A 22,175-nucleotide genomic window follows, 5' to 3' on the forward strand; every position below is an offset into this window, starting at 1 on the left:
ATTGAATGAAAGTCTTTGATTTAAAAAGAGCTCACTGAATAAATAATGGGCCACTGCAACAAGACAAAATTCAAAAGAACACAAGAATACCCTGAGATCCAAAATATGTATTGTACTGTGTTTCCCCAAAAATAAGACTGGGTCTTATATTAATTTTTGCTCCAAAAGATGCATTAGGGCTTATGTTCAGGGGATGTCATCCTGAGAAATCATGCTAGGGCTTATTTTCCAGTTAGGTCTTATTTTTGGGGAAGCATGGTAGAATGCTCAATAGGAATCAGTTTGCTTAACGTCAGGTCGTAGTAGACAGAAAGGTTTCAGCTAATGGTAAACTGAGGTCATGAGTGTGAACTGTAGCCCAAGTTTTCTCTTAGGCTACAAGGGAGAAAAACAACAGGACTATACCTAATTAAGTTGGTGCAAAAGTCATTGCGGCTTAAAAGTTAAAAATTGCAAAAACCACAATGACTTTTGCACCAACCTAATATTTAGCAACCAATGGTCAGTGAGAATCAAAACTCACTGTGTTCAGGGAAGGCTGACCAGACTGGAGATGCAACCACCAACCACTGCAAAAGAGAAGCCGTTTTAGAATATGATCTTACTTGTCTTCAAATACTAGCAAAACTGTCACATGGAAAATAAATTAACTTGTCCCTTACACTCCCAGAGTACAGAATTAGGACCAATGCCTGGAAACTCCAGGGAGGAAATTTTCACTTTAAGGAAAAGTTTTTAATAAACGAGGATGTCCTTAAAACTGAAAGTGTGCCATCTTTGCAGGTGTCTGACATTAGATAGTTTGGCCATTAGGTACACCAGAGGTGAGGGCATCAAGTACTGTTGGTGTAAACAATATGTGTATTGTAAACAACAATTATTAGTAAGACAATTTCCAGCCCTATGCTGACTAGAGTGTGTGTCTAAACTGCACCATTTGTCCAAATTGAACCATGCTTCAAGAAGCAGTTTCAAGCCCCATCTCCTCTATGAAGCAAATCATGACAAAAACAGACCGTATCTTCCACAGTGCCTAACTCCAGTATTAGACCATTTGGAGCTCAATTAAAGTCTTTTTTGCGTCTTAAAAATTATATTTTAAATAGTAGTCCGTCTCCCAAGTGTATCATAAGCAACCTGGAGTCATAGCCAACCTCAATCTTCTTGGCACCTTGGTAACCACTAAAATTAAACATGCTGACTCATCACCTCTCTTGTTTATTTTTTGTTTGTTTGTTTGTTTTTCATATAGCATACATTCCATGTTTTTACAATTACCAATATCTCCTTGTTGTGCAAGCAATGAAATAGAGAGTAATGACTCCCTTGGGAGTTCCTTCATCTACCCTTTTGCCCCCTTGATATATCAAAATTCCTGTATTTTTCTATTTAAACCTTGCCAACTACCGAATGAGAATAACGGTTGCCGAAACAGAAACCCTTTCTTGCAACTTTTGCAGATAATAAAATATGCCTTCCTCCATTTCCCTTTTACCTTAGAACATATCAATAGATGGACATGAGGAAACAGAAATCCCATAAAAAGAAAGATTTTGAAGGAATAAAAGTTAAAATTTAAAATTCTCTGGCGTCTGGGGTAATAAACAGTAACAAAGTCTTGTACTCCAAAGAAGCGATGCTACCTCTCCTCTTTGCTGCAATTTGGAAAGACTGTAACTTTGTATTAAGTGACTTCCTTGAGGACACAGTCTTAGATAAAATAGATTGGCCTTGCCTAAGGATTGGCAATATTAAACAATGAAAGAAGGTAAAGGAAAAATTTCTTCTGCAGCTACCTTTATGATAAATGTTCATCTTTGGGGATAAACTGGATGAGAGGATAAAGTGGAAAGCATACACACATTTACTTTTAAGTTTAAATCATGGGTATTCAAATCAAGTTTGAAAATGTGATATTATAATTGCTTCTCTAGACTTAGAGGGTGCTTTAGGCCCAAAGCTTAAAAAACAGGGCAGGTTACTAGAAGGGAAATTTGGAATTCAACTTGGCAGCCATATCCAAGATGATGCAAAAATATTTAAAATACGCAAACTCATTGCACTACTTAAGCTTAGCATTTCATAATGTAATAGATCTGGACAAAAACTGCCTAATCTGAAATTACACTAGCCACCTAAAAATTAAAAATATTTAGAGCTACAATTAAGGAAACACAGATTCACAAATGGCTCTAACTATCCTCTATTGGTAATTGTTCAGACATTCATTTAATTAACTAATTTAGAATGCATCAGAGATCAAAAATATTCACACTTTCCAGGGTTCCGACATGTGTAGTCTAAAAATAATTGATTCTGATTTTTCCAAAGCCTTCATAACTTCCTTCTGTCAAGCCTCAATCACTTCAATTCATTTCATCCTGGTTTTCTGTTTGGTTTAGTTTTTGCCTTAATAGATGAAATACTTAGTCTCAAAACTTTGTAGAAACTTAGTGATGTGCATTATGTGTATAGAAGTCATCACAGTTTTGAGGAGAACACAGATTCCACCCACAGCCCCTAATAATAAAACTGTCAGACTAGTGGGTGTGGGATGATTAACATAGGAACAACCACATCAACCTTCTCAGGGTGTTCTATCCTTAGAAGCAATGGAATAGTTAGGAGTTTTGTGGTATGACAACTAACCCTAATACCAGAGCATTTCTGGGGAAGTTTGCTGAGGGATCATTAGTCCTTGAGGGCAGGGATCATGTTCCATTTATTGCTGCATCCTAGGAACCACTTTCACCTATAGAAAGAGCTGAAACATATTTGCTGAATGGATGAATTAATGCATATCCTATACAGAAGCACCGGAGGCCGGACTGCAGCAGCACACATGCACGTGCGGAAGAGGCAAATTGATGCTACAACGCACGGCTGCATCCCCCCTGAGAAAAAGCTGTCTTTTAATTTTCAGGAAGCTGTGATATGAGCCATTTACGGCCCTGACCAAAGAGATCTCTACAGTGTCTAAATCCAGGAGCTCATGACAAGTCACCTACAGCTACAAGCAAGACTTGAGGATACCTCAATCCCACCCAATAAGCATGGGGACCTTCTGGAACTGTGCCACATGGCAAAGGATGACAGCCTCTCAGACTCCAGAAGCAACACTTACAGTCACAAGGAGTTGCTCTCAAAAGCCTCTGTTACTGCTGCTAGTACCTTGCGAGCTTCAGGGGACACCCCTGCCCTGCACGGGCACTTTCTTCTCCTCCAGCAAAATGGCAGAAATCTGGATTTGCCTCATTTCCATGACCCAGGGTATATGGAAGATATTCTCACGTAAAGAAGTAACACAGTTTTCAAAAGATAGATATCCAGATCACAAACGGAACAAAGCTTAGAAATAGGGAGAAGATTATATTTGTGATAATAAGAAATTTTGAGCTAATGTGAGTACTTTTGATCTGCCAGACACTATGCTCAAGCGTTTATTTGCATTATTCCCTGTAACCTTTCTGACCACACTCTGAAGTAGGTCCTATGATCCTCACTTAACAGATGAGCAAATTAAGCTTTAAAAAGTTAAACACCACGTACAAGGTCACGTAGGTGCTAAGCGTCAGGGCCACAACTGCACAACATCCAGGATTTTAGCTATTATCTTATACGGCCTCGACATGTTAGAGTACATAATATTCTTTTGGCATTCACAAGTAGTAATAAACTGACTTTTCTACTTTAAAAAAAAGTCGTTGTGTCACTTTAGCTAGATTTTACTCGCTGTACTTAGTGTGTTTGATATTTAAAAGTACATCTGGCACAATGTGTAATTTATGAATTATAGGAACATAAATTAATCACACAATAGCATCATTATCTCTTTTATATGGTAATTCAAAGCTATAATTTCAAATGTTTCCATCTACAAAGCACATAGTTATGCATTCATTTTTGCATTGTAAAAGCAATACATGTATATTAAAAAAAAAAATAAAGAAAAGCAGGAAACAAAACATCATCCTGCCACCCAAACACAACAGTTAACATTTTGAGAAACATGCAATTTACAGCTCAAAAAATATAATCTGATTGCTCATATAAACATGATTTCCCTCACAAAACCTGTAATTCAAATTTAAAAAAAATTTTTTTTCAACTGTTGAAAAGAACATTATTTATATAATTCCCATATGAAGGTATTGTGAAATTTAAATTTTCTTGAAATAAAAAGATCTGTTATTTCATTATTCCTCATTCACAGTAATATCCATCTTCAGTGAACATTTAAGAAGTATGTTAATAGGAATTTTAGGAATGCATTCTATATTTCTTAGTAGACTAATTTCCCACATGGTGCTACTCTACAATGACTTAAACTCTGTATATGGATGCTCTAAGCTGCAATTCTTTACATGTTCCATAATGGCATAAAATGGTGCTTTCAACCAAAGAAAAAGAAAATTATGTAAAAAGCAAAATGAAAGAAGACTTTACAATCACACCTGCCCAGCTCTCCCCTACAGCAGCCTTCTCTAAGCTACCAACTTTTCAGTAAGTTGGTGGCAGGCTGGGATGAAAAATCAGGTTTCCCATTTCCTGGTCCAGGGCCTTCTTGAAAATAATGAGAGCATGTATTTATTTAGTACTTGGCATGTAAATATTATTACTATTATTATAGTATAGAAATGCCATAGCTTAGGCTGTAGACACCTACTTGCTCATGTTGCATGTTGACATGCTTGCTTTCACTAGGTGTCCAGGAGTTCCAATGAGGTCCCATGTGCCTCCAATTGCCCTTGGAAGCTCTGAATCCCACTAACTCTCTTTATTCCTGCTCCCACCTCATTCCAAAGGGAGCAAAGTAGGAACTCTGCCTATACCATTCTAGTTAACACAGTTACCATGTCACTCGTGCTCCCCAGTTTTTATTTTACTCTCTCTCATTTCAGACTGGAGTCCAGAGGGCCAGGTAACAAGTGATTTGATCAGGGAGAGAAAAGTAAAGGTGCTATAAATGATGCAAAGGCAGACTGCCCAACGGGAAGGGTGAGTTTCTACAGGGAAGGAGTGGAGGTGTCTACATTCTCAGGACCTTGGATGTTTACAGTGCCTCTCTCTGCGATATCCTCTCCACTCCTGGCCAAGGTAGACCTTCAAATCACATTCAACCTTTTCTACAGATTGGTACATGGTATGATGTCAAATGAGAATTAAAAATGGTTTGAGACACATCTTGTTATGCTTGTAGATTTTTCTAAATTTAAATCAGAACTATATTTGCCTTATACATTTTTTGCCCTTGAAAGGTATTTATAAAATGTTATTTTTATATAATAAATGAAGGGAGTTTTCCATTTTAAAAAAGGAAACTGTCAACTGGTTATCAATAGAAGTACTAAACTGAACTTAGCAACTTCTCTGAATCCTTCTAGGATAGCCAAGCATTTGGTATGCACTTAATCATTATTTGATGAATGGCTGACCACTTCCAAAGAATGTTCCTCCCTGTCTTATCTTTAATACTCTATCTAATTCTGGGTACTACTGGAAAACACACGCCTAGACACATCCCATGGGGTGGAGTCAGACTCTCTCTTCCTAATAAACTAGCAAAATTCATGTACAACTAAGTTTCAAATTTTTAAGAGTATATATATATATATATATATATATATATATATATTTCAATAAATTGTTTTAATCATTGAATCATCTATGGATTTGAAAGTTACAAAAGAAATACATATGTTCTGAGTGTTTATTTTTATTTACTCCTGTGACATAATAAAAAGTTTAAAAACTAAATTTCTAAAGAATATTTTTAGAAGAACAAATTTTCGATAAAGATCAAACTTCCCTAGAATTTTTTTTTCACTTTAAATTTAAAAAGGAAATTTTCTTGGTCCTTAATCTTTTCTTCTTGACACCAATAAGTCAAAACAAATAGCGAAGGGATACCATAACACTGCAATCATGGCTAAACTGACCTAGGTCAAAATAAGACAAGTCAAAACAAAAACTAAACACCGAATCAAACACAAGCGACTGGCAGGTTTCCCAGAAGGTCACCAAACTTGGACTTAAGAAAATTGTCAATGTTTCCTGAAATTTTCAAAGGTATCTTGAGCTTTTCATTAGTGAAAACCAAATGTCAAAGAAAAACAAAGAGGAAAAAAAAGCTAAATTAAATCCTTAGAAAATACAAACCTAGTGGAAAAGATTATCCTTTTCCCAACTGAAACCTATGGATTAGTTTTCCTGTCATTGTGAACATGTTGTTTTCAGTGGTTTTTCATTTAGGATAAATAAACCTGAAATCAAACTGGGTTAAGTGGGACAAGGGGATCCATAATATTCCAAAAACACTCTCTATTGGATGATGTGCCTCTGTCACATTATCTGATTTTTCAGAAGGCAAGGTAGTTAATGAACAATTAGAGTAGAGCACAGGAAACCTGCATTGTTATCCAGGGCTGCCACGAACTATTTATGATCCCTTAGCCAAGAATGATGTCTCCAAGCCTCTGTTTCCTCATTTATATTAGACAAAATTCTAATATCCCTTACCATTCTAAAAGTTCTGTGAGTACATGGGAACCACATGTGTATAGTTAATGGACCTCTCTTTATAATGGACATAAGTACTTTACTCCTTTTCACAATAAATTAACTAGTGAATTTAATCAGTTTAGGCATCAACAGTCTAAAACACTGTCCTCAGGTGATTGATTCCAATGTGCGATCTATTTGGGAACCAGTGACTCAAAGTGTGGTTCTGGCCAGCAAGAGCAGCACTATCTGGGAATTTCTAGAAATGTTCAAAATGTTGTATTATTTTCTGAGAAACTTGAAGTGCCTCATGTATTCTGAAACAAATTCCCCCACGAGCTAAAACAGAAAAAAACGTCCAATGAACATGCCCTAAGTCACTACTTCATTTTTTAGGTTCTAATATTCAGAGGAGAACACAGAAAAGAGAGCTTCAGCTTAAACCATTCATTAAAGGCCAAAGTAAAATAACAGCAAATTTTTATTAAGCATGTACTAAGAGCCATAGAAGTTTATATAAACTTCTTTATATAAAATAAGTTAATTCATTTACTCCTCACAAAAATCCCAGTTTTACTAATTAGAAAACAGAAGTGAAAAAAGATTAGGTAACTTGTCCATGTTCAAACAATTAGTAAGTCACTGTCCAGATTTAAGTCTAGGCCGTCTTTCTAAAGAGTGTGTGTCCTAAAAGTTGAGAACCTCAACCTCCATGGCTAATCTTCTTTGAGTGAGACTGGACCACCTGCCAGAAATAAACATTTCAACCTTGTTTTCACAAGAATGATACGGAATCAAGCTAAAGAATTACTATTGCATGATGAACAGTATAATCCAAAGATAATAAACACGAAAATAAAAAAATGTGTCCATTTTCCACGATGTGTTTTACTCATAAGACTTTCAAGATTGGCCTTAATAGTAAAACCATCTACTTTGAAACAAATAGGGCCCTCAAAATGAACCTAAACGAATGCCAGGTAACTCTCCTCAAAACCTTTCTAAGTGAGCCAGGTTATGTGAAGCAAGTACAATTAAGCTAACTTCTCTATGATTATCTCTGCTCCAGGCCTTAGCCTGTAAGTCAAGGGTGTTCAAACTGCGGCCCACAGCCCGCGATCCATTGTTAACTGGCCCGCAGCAAATTCCAAAAATATATTTAATTTACTTAAATAAACCAGGTGAGGCAATACATACTTCACCTCGAGTGAGTGGCCCGGCTGTTTGTGTATTTTACCGCATATGGCTCTTGGTGAAAACCATTGAAAAAAGTTTGGACACCCCTGCTGTAAGTGGAGAATTATAAAATTACTGTGGAGCATTGCAATATCGATCATTTCTAATCGTCTACATCCTGTCACTGAATTTTGACATCACCGACTCTCTTGACTCTTCAGTTAAATTATCCAGAACACATAATTTGATGACTGAGAGTTTGAATTTTCTTCCACATGCCTTCATTCCTCCCATCAAGACAAGTGTCTCTGATCTTTCCTTTTCATTCCCACAGCTGCTCATTTCATACATAGTGAGCCAAACAGAAAACCCTATTTACATTAAATTGTAATCACATTTAATTTAATAATATTAAATTCTAATTATAAGATTAAATTGTAATCCCAAAAGTGTCCCAATAAAGACCTGACTTCCTGAACAGAGAAGTTACTAAAATGCTCATATGCTGAAACTTGGATTATGTCTAATCTTCTAGAAGTCACATAAGATTGGTAATAGGCAGGGTAAAACCTCTTGCATTTAAAGATGGAAGATGAGTCATAAAAAGGTATTCAAGTTAGAAATCTAATATTCAATTTATCACTTAAAGAATCAAGACTAATTTCAAAGTACAGAATCATTTGGCATTCTTTTTGGAAAACCTTTTTTTTTTCTTCAGTAGAACTGGTTGGTCCTAAAAGGATCATCCAGATTAGTTCCAATCAAATAATGTAAAAGGAATTGCTTTTTGTGTATATAGTTTGTAGAATTCTGAAATTATTAGAGTTAAAGAGGAAAAGAATTCTTAAATTACCTCATCAACCCTTTGGCCATGTTAGGCCTGTCCTTGCTGTGTGTCCTTATTTTGCTTTGTCTTATATTGTCTTGAACAAATCTTGATGTAACTGATTAAGGTTTCATTTTATTCTCTCTCTCAAAAACCTAAGAAACACCAGATAGTACTTCTCAACTGGTTCTCATGGGGGCCACAGCATGCCACTTTTAGATGCTCTTTTATCATATCAATTTTCTTTTGCCATGTTTCCCCGAAAATAAGACCTAACTACAAAATAAGCTCCAGCATGATTTTTCAGGATGACATCCCCTGAACATAAGCCCTAACACGTCTTTTAGAGCAAAAATTAATATAAAACCGGGTCTTATTTTCGGGGAAACACGGTATAAGGAATATCCTGGGGAGCTAGATTTTAAGGCTATTTAAATGTGAGTGTGAACAGATTATAAACTCCACCACATGGTAAAATCCTTCACCAAAGACAGTGAGTAGATAAAGACAAGGCTGTTCATTTGAAGCTAAGCTACTTAAAATTTTTTTTCCTGAAAGTTTCAATAAAACTGCAATAAAATTATGAAGACAATTTGAGGATGTCCATATGTTCACATTCCAGTAAAAAGCAAAACCTGTGAATTCTAAGGGTAAGGTTGGCAGGTAAATACAAAATCTGACCATGTAATCAATATACTGTAATTTTCATTTCAAGGTGTTTGGGATTTAGGTTTTGTTTTGTTTTCAGTTTGTGTGAGATGTGTGCATATTTTAAGCTAACAAATACTCAGTTTACTATTCTAGACACTCTAGAAGCATTATTTCCTTTAACTCTGGCAACAATATGAGAGTTATGAAGTATGCATTGTACCACTGTCCCCATTTTACAGATGAGGAAAGTGTGGCAAACATCCAAGAGCCTGAAGAAGCAGAAGGGCAGGTCTTGAAGCTGAGGTTTGAGCCTCAGACCAAGGCTCCTGCTTGTAACCACTGTTTCTCCAGTTCTCTGAACCCAGCTTAGTACCTGTCCGTTAACAAGTTTACATGCCTCAATTATGTATTGGCACAAAAAACAGCAACTTGGAAAACAAACATTCTCTGTACAGAAAGTCCTGGTATAGTTAGCACTGAGTTTAAACACACTGCACACACGTGCTGGGACTGGAGTCATGCCTGGTCTAGCTTTTTTATCCAATATTAGATTTTCTAATCCATTTAAGCCTATTTGCAAAGTCGTTCTATTTCTGTACTAATGACTTAGAAGCAGCTGGAATTTTTTTAGCCAAAATTTTGAAACCTCAGATCTCTATTAAAAGAAAAAAGGGAACCATTTGAGACAGCCCAGAGAGACCTATAAGGCTGAATTCCCTTTCACTCTGGAGAACTGGCATGAATTCCTTAATCCTCCAATTGCTTTAAAAAAAAAATAAATAATTACTGCATATGAGTCCTGTAATGTGCACTGATCACAGGGATGATCTGGGATCATTTCCTCAGGGCCAAGATTCATGTTATTACAGCTACAAGATGCTTATGTACATTTCTGCTTTGGCTTCCGTTCAACTCTGAAAAAAAGAAAATTCCTCATCTCTCCTAAAGCAAGTATGCAAATTATACTATGTAAAAATTGCTCAAGATGATGGCTAAGCCTCTGTCCTTTATAGGATCCTCCTAAGTCCACAGAGTGTGTGTGTGTGTGTGTGTGTGTGTGTACATATATATAGATACACTCGTGTCTATATATACAGATATATCTGCATATACACATACACATTTATATATATATATAATATGTAAATCCTATTGATGAATACTTTAGATTTTCTGAAAAGTGGTCTCTTTCCTCCTCCATCTGTAGAAGGGCTTTTGCAGGTGTTTGCCCTTACCTTAATTGAGATCCAACCCAATTTTTCTTTTAATTAAAGCTTATTGGGGTGACAATGGTTAGTAAAGTTACATAGGTTTCAGGTGTACAATTCTGTAATACATTATCTATACATCACATTGTGTGTTCACCACCCAGAGTCAGTTCTCTTTCCATAAGCATATATTTATTTGATCAACCCAGTTTCTTAAAAGCATCACCTGGAAGGCTCATTAAAACACGTATCTGTCCTTGTTCCCAGAGTTCCAGCCCCAGCCTTTGACTGCATTTCTGAACGTTCCCAGGTGATGCTGATGCCGTGGGCAGAGACCACACGTGGAGAACCACTGCTCTAACTCACTGGTTCCCAAACTACTCCACGTGGGAATCACCTGAGAACACTTTTAAAAACGTGGATGCCCGAAATCCCACTCCTAGAGATTCTGATTTAATTGATCTGGGGTGCTGCGTAAGTACCGATTGTTTTTAAAAGCTCCCCAAGTGAACCTACTGTGCTGTGAGGGTAGGGAACCGCTGATCCACCCCACACGGTCCCAGGCGTGTCCCGCTCCCGCGCGCGCCACGTGTAGACGCTGGAGCCCCTTCCAAGGAGACAGAGGCAAAGGAGGATGAGCTTAGGGTAGTAAATGTCCCCATTGTTATTCATTCTCAGAAACTAAACACCCTGATGCTGAAATCAGCGCTCATGGAACCTCTTAAGATTCATTAACACTCAGTAACTTTGCAAGACAAACCCTGACGTGCCGGCCTCCAGCCTGGGAGCGGAGTCTCTCACCGTTCACCAAAAACTGCACGCTCTGAACACCCAAAGTGCCAACTGCAGTCCGGGGAGAATCAGCCCTGAAGCCCCCTACTTGTCATTCTGGCAGAGAGCGGGGAGAAAGCGACGTCATCTTACCTGGCGCAGCGTCCAGGGTCCAGGTTGCCGTCGCAGCCAGCTGCGTGCTCCACCAGGGGTATGGGGGTGTCACCGGCGGTGACCAGCCCCAACCAGGACGAAAACGGGGCTAAAGCGGGTTTGCCGCCCTCCGCCCGGAGTACGGTCTCCGTGCAGCGGCCAGTGCAGAGCGCCGCGGCTCTGAAACTCGCTCTCAGCCCCCTGGAGGCGGAGCCCGGGAGATAAGGTTCGCGCTCCCCACCCGCCCCCTTTCCGGGGCGAAGGCCAGAGGGTGGGCTTTGGATCTGGATTTCCAAGTGCCAACTGCCAAGTGGAATCCTGGTAGAAACATGCTCAGTTCAAATCCTGCTGGGACCAGAAAATGCAGCCCTGGGGGAAGGCGGAAAGAGGGGACGGTGCGGGAAGCTGGATTGATAAAGGCAACTCAGAGATTGAAAGGGCAAGCACGGAGAGAGGCAAGGACCTGGACAGCGTCTTCTGCACTGATCAAACGAGTCCCTCCTCCCTCGGCCTGTGAGAACGGCCCCTGGGGCGCCAGGGTCGGTCACCCAGACCGGCCACCAACAGCAAACTGATGTAGCTACCTTTAACCTAAGGTGATCGCTGCCGGAACACCTGAGGGGAGTTCATTTTCAGGCAGTCTGACAGGCAGTTACCTTTGAGGAGTTAGGAGATGCAGGAAGTCCTGGAATAAGGTGACTGCCTTATGACAATAAAGGGATGCTCTGTACTTTGCCCCTGTCAGTCCATTCTTCACAGAGCAGGCAGAAATTCCCTTAACATTAATGTACTTAGAGCAGGTGTGCTCTGGCTCCTCGGCTGACTCTCATCCGACACTCGCCACACTTCTCACTCTGCTTCCCCCCATGTGGCCTGCTAGCCCTCTTATACACACCAGTGTGTTCTCCTTTCACTTGCTGTTTCTTCCGCCTCCAAAGCTCTGTTGCAGACCTTGTCATAACGGCACGCTTCGCTTCATTCAAGTCTCAAATGTCACTTCAGAGAGTCCTTCCTGCACAACCAATCCAAAGTGAACGCCCCACCATTCCCATCTCCTAACTCCCCGCCCCCTTTTTAACAGGTCACTTGTTACTCTATCAATTTTTATTGCTTGTTGTTCTTTTGTTTTGTTTCCATCTCAAGGTAAGCTCTATGAGGACAGAGAAATGGTCTTGTTCCCAGCTTTAGCCTCTCCATCTAGAGCAACACCTGGAACACAGTAGGTGCTCAGTAAATGTCTGCTGAGTGTATGTGTGAATTAATATCTCCCCAGGGAAGAAACTTGACAAATGCCTTCCTTTAGTAAATCAGTCCTACTGAATTCAGGATAATACACAAACACACTGGGGTGATCCTCATTTCCTGCGTTTCTTCCTTCATTCATACATTCATGTTATAGTCTACTGTTAGGCAAATGTGTTTCTCCATGGGCCATAGCAATGAAAATATAACAATGTTTCAATATGAAGACATGGATAACAATTTCCTAATATTTTTAATAATGACAAGAATATGTTCCAAACTCTCAGCAAGTGGCCTCTTTTACTTTGCAGAGGAAACTGCAACCTGCCCAAACCAAATGTATACCAACTGATTCTGCATTGCATCTATTAAAATAGAAAAGGGCCCCCCCCACACACACACAACACTTATTCTGTGTCCCGCCTCTTTCTGTCTCCTTAGGAACCACCACATTGATGGTTCCAGCTCCTCTTGCATCTTTAACCTCTTCTACTTAAAAGACTTACTTGAACTTACTCCAGTCTCTCCTCTCCCAACTCTTTACATACTGGTGTGCTTACCACTTTCTGAAACTGCTCCAGGCAAGTTTGCTAACAATCTCCAATATTCAGTGGACCAGGGGGTACTCTATCAGACTCTGATTCAGGATGTTGGTGATGGGAATTAGGGATCTATGGTTTGCAGAAGAGAAGGCTTAGGGATGGGCACCTAGAGATAGAAGAAGAGGAGCTAGTAGCAAAGACAGGTATGATACATATGTAAATAATGCCCCAGGTTACTATAGTACGCACTTTTTGTTAAGAACTATTGCAAACGCTACCTGACAGTTCTTTCCTTTCTTAGTCTCTCAGTATTTTTTTTAACCTAGTTGGTCCCTACTCTATCCTTCTTGAAATACTTTCTCCCCCTGTCCTTATTAACTCTTCACCTACCTATCCATCTCTGCTATAGTCTCCTCTTCTTCTGGTTATCTCTAGGTGCTCATTCCTAAGCCTTCTCTTTTCCTGGTGAATTCTCATGAAGCCATATTATCCATTTCTGTAGTTTCATGGATACTTGGAGTTCTTAACCTGGGATCCATGTTGAGACCTCAGGGAATCTGCTGGGCCCTAGAATTTCTATCCAGTATTCTGTGTACATGTACATGTTAATTTTCCTGGAGAGAGGTGTTTTTCAGATTCTTTTAGATTATCAGAGCATAGCTCTCTAACCCCGATTCCACCCACAAAAAAGTCAACAGCCCTTCATCTATTCCCAAGCCTACATCTCCAGCCCAGGTCTCTTTCTCCAGCTTTTGTCCAGTATCCCAACTGTCCACTGGACATCTTCACTTGTATGAATGGCAGGCTCTTCAAATAAAACATGGTCAGGGCTGAATTTATTGTTTTTTTTTTTTGTCTTCCTCCGAAAAGAACTGTTCCTCCTCTCTGCATCCCCTCACCACCATTCATCTAATTACTCAAGATGGGACTTTGCCACAGTCTCCACTCTACTGTAAATCTGACCCTCTCCTGACGAAAACACCAACATGACTTTTTAGTGCTCTTAAAATAAGCTCTGAGCTCTTTATCATGTCTCCACAACTCTTGCCTTGCTTACCTCCACCCTCAGGACTTGCCACGTCCTCCCCCCTTCCTTACCCCCTTATCTTTTAAATACCACCCATACTGAACTTCAGCTGCCTCAGACCCTCCATGCCCAGACTTCCAACTGATAAAAACTGTGATATAATTCATTTATGTTGTTTTAAGCTATAAAGATTGTGGGCAATTGTTACACAAAAATAGAAAATTAACACAATGAACCTAAGCCCAGCTCTTCCAGCAAGGTCAAAATTTCCCGAGTCATTCATTTTAATAAATAGAATACCTTTTTTATATCTAATTAATATCACTTTATTATATCCTTCAATAAATATATTATTTACTAATTTTTTATTTTTTATTTGATTATTAATTATTCAATTAATTATTTGGTACATTTAATGTTTATTAATTATTTTATTTATTTAAGAAAGACTTGCATTTAAACCTTTAAAGTTTAAAATTAAGGGGAACAAAGGCTTGGAAAATAAAATTTCCCAATTTTTGTTTTTGAACATAATTGTACCCAAATCTACAATATTACCTCCTCCTCAACAACAACAAAGATCTAAGTCATAGACACCAAATTTGAACAGAAAAGACCAAAAGAATACTTCATTTCCTTTACAGTCCTCTTCGTCTCATCTCAGCATCATTCAAACCTACGCTACTTACACAGAAGGAGCTCTTAGAGAAAGATCGCCTGCAACTGTATATTGCGGTATTAGAAATGCCTTCTGCCCTGGCTTTTCAGGGCTCGCCTCTGCTCCTCAGGGTAATCATTTGTCCTCTTCTCCAGAAGAATAAACCAATATTATTGCTATATTGTTGTATTTTAAATCTCAAATTCTCAACAACTAAAGCATATTTAAGCAATCCACCACAACTGAGCTCCACAGCTACAACCGAAAGTCAGCACCGTTGACAGCAAGGGCCATATCTTAATTGCTCACCATTACATTCCTATGAGGACAATAAACAAACATTTATTAAATGAATGAATGAACCTAATGTGACAAGACGGAGGGAGAATAACATCAATGTATATATACTGAATGCACTGGTGTTAGCCCAGCCACCCGGCTAGTCCTTTGGGAAACAACTAGGAACAAAACAATCCCCTGTCTCCCCTCATAAATAGCTAACCTCACCCTAAAATAATGTACCCTTCGCCAAGGCAAGTAGTTCTCAAATGCTCTCTCCAGGATTGCGGGCAGGGTCATTCTAAGCAAATTTTATTATATTCTTACCCTTTCCTCCAGTAATGCTATAGAAATGAAATATAACTATAACTTAAATCAAGGGCATGTGTGAAAGGAGTGAGAAGTCACCTGGAGAGGGGAAGGGCAAATTACCTGGTGGTCTCGGAACCGCAAACCACAGAAACCTAGTCTTGATGAGTTCAGCAGCAAAGGGATGTATTGGAATGATGTGGCCACAGAATTGATAGGAAGGCTGGAGAACCAGGCTTGGGCAAAGACGGACTGGGTCAGTGAAGAGTCTGTGCAACAGATACAGCTCGACAGTCTGCGGAGGTACCGCCGCTTGAGAGAATGCCGCAGTCCTCCATGGCAGCACCCCATTCAAAGTCCAGAGAGACTCCAATAGTCTGGCTTGGTTACATGTCCACTGCCTAGTGAGGGCAGGTCTGCCAGTCTCAAAGCTGGTGGCTGCGAAATGTCTGACCATAGGACTCCAGGGGACAATCAGGAACTGGGTAATATCTGAGTAACCTGACCATGAATTCAACCCTGCCCAGTAGTACTCCTTCAAATACAGAGTAGACTTTAGTAGTTCCCAAAGTCACAAGGAAGTTGGTTAAGCAGATGGCCAACTTTGAAGCAGTTGCCATGTGAGGGAGATCTAGGGTGCTGACTGAGGAGGGTTGGGTCACGTGCTCCATTCAGAAGTGGAGCCCCGAGAGCCCACAGACTGGAAGAGGGAGATGCTGGTTCTTCACAACGAACCAGGGCTCTGTTAACTAAAAGAGAGGAAACAGTTCTGAGAGATGAGGATATCAAAAAGCAACAAATGTTCACTGCAGTTCACACCTTTTGCTGTCCGGCTTCCAAATACAATCTTTTCCCAAGTAAAGATCGCCCAAAACCTCATCAGATTGCCACATTCAGCCATAAATCCAAGATGTACGTTTTTCTTGGTCAGGTTTAAGATGGTCCACCAACCTGTGGCTAAATGATCAAACTAATTAATGTCAATATTGGAGAGAGAACAAGTAACCACAGGAAAGACCTACCACATTTGGAAAAGGGGAGAAAAATGCACAATATCCTACCACCACTGTCTATAATATATCCTGCTAAACAGAAGTAGCCAAGGCTGTTCCCTGAAAGACAAGTGAGTATCCTGGTCAGCTCATTGGTGGTCCCTAATTCTGGCTTCAGGAAGATATCCTTTTGACAATTGACCACAGGACATTTTTGCCAAGGTTGAGGTCTATCTGAGAAGACCTTTAATCTCTAGGTGGCTTTTGGTCAGTTCCAGTACCTCAAGTTCTACTTGAGGATTCTGGTGTCCTGCCAGCAGTATTCTGCCCATGTTCCTAGCCTCTGCCTAGAGCAATTATATACATGGATATGCGGTGGAGAGTCTTGCCCAGTCTGACCTTTGACTCCAAACTATAGCCCAACTGCGTCTTTGCAGTGATTGTTTTTATCCCCTTTGACAATCAGATACTGCATAACAAGAGCTGCATGTAAGGGTACTGGGGATTCAGCTTCTCCCAAAGGCAATCTTATTTCCTTCTGTGGTTCCTACCTTCCTATTTTTCATCACACTAGCTTTATCACTAGGCAGAGAAGTTGGCTTTTCCAACTATCCAAGGCTCCACAGTACCAGGCTCATAGGTTGCAGTCAGTGTCTCTAGAAAGGCTTTTCTTTTTCTTTTTTTTTTTTCACTTTTCCTGTTTTCAAAATGAGCTTAACCTTAAGTGTATCAACTCTTTCTAGGGTCCTAATAAAGACTGCAAGATGTAGCCCAAAAAATCGATGCCTTCACGTTTTTCTTCTGTGTCTCTGAAAGACTCAAATGATCTGAGTCTCAAGTCACTACGGACTACAGCTTAACAAGATTTGCCCCTATTGTATAATAATGGTGGCCAATTTCCCAGCCCTGGATAAATGTGACTTTTCTGCCCTGCATCCTCCCTCACCTAGATAATTTTGCATGTTAGGTTATGTGACTTGTAGCATCCTACTTCTGGCCCTCATTTCTGTATCAATTAGGGCTCTTGTTTGCAAGCACAGAAACTGTTTCTAATTTATACAGAAAATGAATCCTTTGGACATATATAGTAGCTCACAGAAGGTCTGGAAAACCACCTTTAGGAAAAAAGGAACCAGGTAAAGCGGCAAAGGTAGCAAGGATTACTTAGCATTCTTAAAGGGATACCACCCGTGGTAGAAGTGAGCTACATTTTTTTTCCCATTCATATTTTAATCGACTCAATATATAAAGATAGTGGGTTTCATTGGCCTCGCTTGGGTCACCTACAACCCCTTATATTAGGAGAGAATAAGGCATCTAATTGTACTGGTCTGCCAAAACTGCCCACAGTGGGGAAGAAGAAATCCTCAAAGGAAAACAGGATGCTGCTACCATCACAAGGAGGCACGAGGACTGGATGGGCAAAGCCAAACAGCCACCTCAGGGAAAGGAAAGCTATGCCATTTCCTTAGCACTTTTTTCGAACCAACTATTGGGGCCACAGTCTGCTCTTTCAACACTTACATCCTCGGATTGTACACACACCTTCAGTTTGATGGATACATCCAAAGGGCCTGATGTATAACTGTTTTCTATCTAAGAAGATAAGACATATAATCGCCCTACCCTGGAAATAATTGGGAAATGCCCCCGCTGCTCACTGTTGAGCTATAGACCTTGAGCTGGTGTTTCTAGAAACACCACAACTCAGAGGCCCATGATTTTTCAGGAGTGAATTCTAGTGATCCTTGGTTTTAGCTCCCATGATAACATCACTGGACCACTCCAACCGCAGAGGGCATCATCCACATGGACTCCTTTAGGGATGACACATGACCCAAACTGCGCCAGTGAGAGGTCTCTCTAGGACTTTGGAAGGGAGGGAAAGAGCGTTTCTATATTGTGGTTGTTTTGTCTTAGATTTTGAACACCAAGTACCATGTAAGCCCAAATCTTCCTAAAGAAGACCTGGCAATTTAACCAAGACAGAGAAAAGTAAAACCACAGAAAGAGAAAACAATCTACTGACATCTTTTGAGTATCTACATACAACCATTACTGAAACTGAGCTAATTCTGGATTTTTCCCTTATGTGGGTCAATAAAGCTCTTTGTTGTTTAAGCTAATTTGAATTGGGTTTCTGTTACTCTTCAACGAGAAAAGCCCTGAACTGAACACCCAAAAGCAATCCCCAAACTGAAAGACTCTGAAGAAAATAGAATGTCAATATAAAATTGTTTTGTGTTGTAAATTCTTCTTAAATGTATAGCTTTAAATGCTAAATTTTGATACTTAACATCAGAGCGTGACATCAGTAATGAATATTTTTTATAAATCCCCTTAAAAGTCCAAAAGACCAAGATAATTTGACTCATATTCTAATATGGTTGGATGAGTATCAGGTCTTATTTCTGAGGGAACGATCTTAGATCCAAACGTGAGACCCTCAATTGGCCTGTAAGGATGAAAAAAAAATTACAAATATACCCAAAAGTGCATTCAAGAGAGAGTTTGGAGGTAATCCTTCCATGGCATAATTTCAGAGTCCCAAGTTCTTCTGGCTAAGAGAACACTGAATTCCTGTTCCCCAGGATGTGGGTCACACTTCTTATACTTTTATCTTAGGGCTGAAAGGAAAATTCAACTTTCCTCACAGTTAAACCATAACATAAAAATGAGAAAGTATCCCATTTCTAACTAACTGGAACAATTATTTCTTGTTAGTCCTCTTCCTACAGGAAATATTGAAAAGATCCTACATTATGGTTAGCCCAGTGAAGAGGGAAAACAAGAGGTGATTTATGTACACCTCTACTTAAAAGTAGAAGGAAGATATATTCTTTGTTGATTAATTTATGATTGAAATACTGTCTCAAAGTGAAAGCACATATTCAATACTGGGTTGGTTTTCCTTTGACTTACAGTTAAAAATCAGAAATAGTGTCCTGTCAACAAGGACACTATAAGTCCCTGACTTCTTAATAGCAATGGTTAATAACAGGCTGGAACAGATTTTTTAAAAATTCCAATTTCCATTAACTTTGAAGTTAAAATATTAATATATAACAAAATAATTGTTTCAAGTTCCAATAGGCTATGTGTGCATGTGTGTGTGTGTGTGTGTGTGTGTGTGTGTGTATGTGTGTGTGGGTGTAAAACTGAGAAATATTTGAAGATACTGAAGTTCCTTAATATATTTTTCTAAAAACTATAGCAATCCCAGTTCTTTTAACTTGCCTTAGAAGTCATGTTTTCATTCCTCCAATCATTTTCTTAGCACTCTTCTGCGATTTCTTCAAGTGTTATATAGGTCCTTTAAAAATATTTCATATTTTTATGGAAATTATCAGTGATCACTTGGAGAAGACATTCCACAATATGCTGCTTAATTGAAAAAAAACATACCGTTTGGCTTCACAATTCATGTTAACAATCATTAGATTCTTTTTTTCTGTCATAATAAGTCACTTATTATCTAACCTGCATCCCCCCCGCCCCAGGTAAACAACTCAGCACTCATTCCCTTACATTTTAATTCTGTTTCATTCCAATTACTTTTCAGATAAAGGTCACTTTGACCAGATTTAAGAGTGATTTCATCATACGTCATATGAAAAATTAGGATGATGGATGAAATAATGTTTACAGTCCCTTTCCAGTTCTCAAGTGCTTGATCCTCTGTGGGGACAGACAGCTAAGTCATAGTTATTATCACGCATTCTAACTTGTCTTTTTTTTTCTCTTCCTTAGTTCCCATGTTCTGTGTATCATAGTTAATTGCATAAACTGTATTCTAGATTCGTCACTTTCTTTTTCACTTCTGGGCACAAAACCTTTCTTTCCCTAACCATCAAGATTAATCATCAGTTCTTAAAAGGGAGAGAGACTCTATGTATACTTAGTGCTTGCATGTATTTTGCCCCAGTCTAACTTCACAGGGCTCTGTGAAGCTCATCTTTCTTAACAATATACATGCCTTTTTTATCCGATGCTATCTCTAGAACTTGCCTTCATAATTTAGGCCACCTGCCTGCATGATGTCCTGTTGTAAAGAACAAGGACAGAAATCTCCCCCTCCTTCTGCCAAGGCTTGTCGCTGGCTAAAAACATACTTGGACGAGATTGGGCGCGTTCAGGATGGTATGTGTATACGTGTGTGTGTGTGTGTGTGTGTGTGTGTGTGTGTGTGTATATATATATCATATATATAATATATATATATCATATATATAAATATATATATTTTATATGTATATATATTTATATATATGATATATATATATATAGTTACAAGAAGCGAGTACAGCATTAGGAATAGAGACAGTGGAAATGTAATGGCTGTGTGCGATGTCAGAGGGGTAGTGGATGGGGGAGAGGGGTTCACACAGTGTGAGGGATATAAATGACAAACGTCTAACTATTACATTGTTTTGTGCACCTGAAACTAATAAAAAAAAAACAATGAAAAAACTAAATAAATAAATAAAAATGAAATAAAATAAAAACACACTTGGGAAGCCTCCTGGAGCAGCAATGGGTGGGGATGAATGCTTTGGCTGGCTGCATGCAAATTTTCACAGATGCCAAGTTATTCAAACAGGGCAGTCTCTCTGCTGTGCCAGAGTCATCTGCTAGAGTCTGTGTACAAGACAGATGTGGTTTCCTTCTCAGCCCTTCAAGAGCTTGAGTTTGATAAAGCCTCCGAGCCTGATTTAAAATAAAAAAAAGCAAAAACAATAAAACCCACAATGTACCTGATGAAAACAAGATTTAAAAATAGTCCCAGCCCCACCTCTCACCACAGCTGGCCTCTGAGAGGAGTGGACTGCACAGAAGGACTTCTCTAGGTTTCTTCCAAATGTGAGCTGAGATAATTCTAGGAGGTCTGTTTGGCTCAGCTGAAAGATCCTCACCCAAGGCTCTCATCTTGTGATTGCCAAAACCCATGTAAGGACGGATGTAAGAGGATACTTCTAGAGTCTCCCTATGAATGTTTCTGGGTGCCCCCCACCCCACCCAAGGAAAAATTAAGAAACTCTAGAGTATTTTTAGCAGAGAATTTTACCCATTAAATAATTGCTGAATAAAGGAATGAGGTTCTCTAGATGACAAGTAGGCTACGATCAGTCTAAAATTAAAGGCAATTCAGTGATCTCATAACGCTTTTCAGCCCCAGTTACTCTCATGCTGCTCTTCTTTAGGAGCCTGGAAAATTTAATCTGAGGAGGATCATACAGGACTTCAGATCCAGCCTCTTTATTTCTGGTGGCTATAGGGATATGGACAGAGATGGGAAGTACTCATCTCATAAACAATATTTCATTTTCCCTTCAAATCCTAATAGAACGTATTTCTTCACTGTCATTCTAGGTGAAAATCTGTTTTATGTCAAAACAAAAGTTTTCTTGCTTAACACAATATTTTCCCTATGATAGAAAAAAACTGAGAAGTGCTAAATGAGTATCAAATTAGATTTTTGAAAACCTGACAAGCAAATATGGAGAAATCAGGACCAAGGCATACCCTTTGTGCAGTGTCAAAAGTAAAGCTTCAAACAGGAAGACATTCAAAACTGTATCTTCTATAACATAAATTAGTTTCATATTATGGAGGGGTAAAGTCTAGACTTAAGATTTGAAAACTAAATAAACAGATATTAAACCAAATAGCATTAAAATGAGGGTTACTAGGTCCTTTTCACTGGCACAGCTATATCCTTTTTAGTCCCATACGGGAGTGAAACTAACAATGCTTCACTGTTCAGGAGGCAAATATATTCATCTGCTGAAGGAGAAATGAGTGCAAGCAGGTTGGGTTAGAAGTTTTAATGCTCAGTCTAA

General features: G+C 39.1%; 1 protein-coding gene across 1 annotated transcript in view; it reads right to left on the minus strand.

The window, feature by feature from the left end:
* COL21A1 (collagen type XXI alpha 1 chain) overlaps positions 1–11,467 on the minus strand; it is a 155,696-nt gene extending 144,229 nt beyond the window's left edge. The window contains 1 exon segment of the mRNA XM_033093680.1: positions 11,287–11,467. The gene's annotated coding sequence lies outside the window, so the exon portion shown is untranslated.
* Between the last annotated feature and the right edge of the window lie 10,708 nt (positions 11,468–22,175).

Source organism: Rhinolophus ferrumequinum, chromosome 3 (assembly GCF_004115265.2).
Source record: "Rhinolophus ferrumequinum isolate MPI-CBG mRhiFer1 chromosome 3, mRhiFer1_v1.p, whole genome shotgun sequence".
NCBI classification, from domain to species: Eukaryota; Metazoa; Chordata; class Mammalia; order Chiroptera; family Rhinolophidae; genus Rhinolophus; species Rhinolophus ferrumequinum.